The sequence below is a fragment of the Oryzias melastigma genome, linkage group LG17 (genome assembly GCF_002922805.2).
Source record: "Oryzias melastigma strain HK-1 linkage group LG17, ASM292280v2, whole genome shotgun sequence".
Taxonomy (NCBI): Eukaryota; Metazoa; Chordata; class Actinopteri; order Beloniformes; family Adrianichthyidae; genus Oryzias; species Oryzias melastigma.
Window position 1 is genome coordinate 24,899,026 of NC_050528.1, and position 1,184 is coordinate 24,900,209.

General features: G+C 48.6%; 1 protein-coding gene across 1 annotated transcript in view; it reads left to right on the plus strand.

Moving 5' to 3' along the window:
- The first annotated feature begins 142 nt into the window (after positions 1 to 142).
- Positions 143 to 1,184, plus strand: part of dab1b (DAB adaptor protein 1b) — an 85,591-nt gene continuing 84,549 nt past the window's right edge. Inside the window, exon 1 of the mRNA XM_036216269.1 lies at positions 143 to 549. The gene's annotated coding sequence lies outside the window, so the exon portion shown is untranslated. The remainder of the gene's footprint in view (positions 550 to 1,184) is intronic.

The window sequence follows — 1,184 nt, forward strand, 5'->3', positions numbered from 1 at the left end:
ACCCCCCCCCACTACCACCCATCACATTATTCTCCATGCATTTTAATTTTTTTTTTTCCCTTCTCACACCGTTTTCTCCGCCTACTCTCCTCATTTCATCCTGGAAAAACAGAATAGTGGAGCCAAGAAATAGTTAATCTGTCGGGCTGCCTCTATGATTGGCCGCTGCATGCTGCGCTTCAGCCTCACTGAATGAGAAATAGGGGTAACCAGGCAACTTCACTGCTCCGGAGAGGAGAAGAAGATGGGAAAGAGAATAAGATAGGGATTTTTCTTCTTTTTTTGCAGGCGTGGAGGAATTTTTAAAAAACGCAAAAAGGTTTTTTTTTTTTCTTTTTCTTTCACCTTGTCGGTCAAGGCAGAAATGGAATTAACGCATGGATTTCCTTAGGCGCGCTCTCGCCCTCCCTCTTCTCACTCATCTCCCCTTCTCCTCCTCTTCCTCCCTGGCTGGGGGAAAATAGAGCGCACAAATGAAGGGGGGACACAGATGTGGATTAACAAAAACGCACAAATGGGACATTTAAGGGAAGCATCAAACGAGAAAAGGTGAGTCCGTTTTTGAGTTTCTCGTGAATAGTGAAACTAACGGAGCTGCTGAGGCTGAAGGATGCTCTGCGAGGCGCAGCAGCGACGTGCCAAGATTTATGGACAGGCTGCGTGGAATGGAAATGGGTTGCGGTCCGGTCTGGGTGGATGCTGGAGACAGAACCGACAGGAAACATGAAGCAAATGAAAAAGATGATCATATTCATGGGGTGTGGGGGGGTTTATTTGAAGGTGGAATCCCTAACGCGCAAAACGCCGGTCGCCTCTCAAAGAACCTGCTGTCCCAGATTGGATTGCGCGTAAATCACGAACTGTCATTCCACCTTTTAATTTCTACGTCTAATCCTGAACCTGGGCCTGTGCTGTCTGCCCCCCTAGGCAACACGATCTAAAGACTCAAGTAGCTCCTTTTTATCTCGTCAGGAAGCTGTCCCCCCTCCCTCACTAAATATTGAAATGAAGAGCCTTTTTCCGCTCTTTTCCTGCTGCAACAGCAGAAAGACTTCAGGTGCCCGATGAACATGTGCGTCATGACGCATATGTTGGTAAATGCATTGATTTGTGTGCGGAGCAGGCTGCGCGCTGCATGCGCCGAGAACCTGTGGATGGCAGCGCGCAGCCGCCGCTCTAACCGA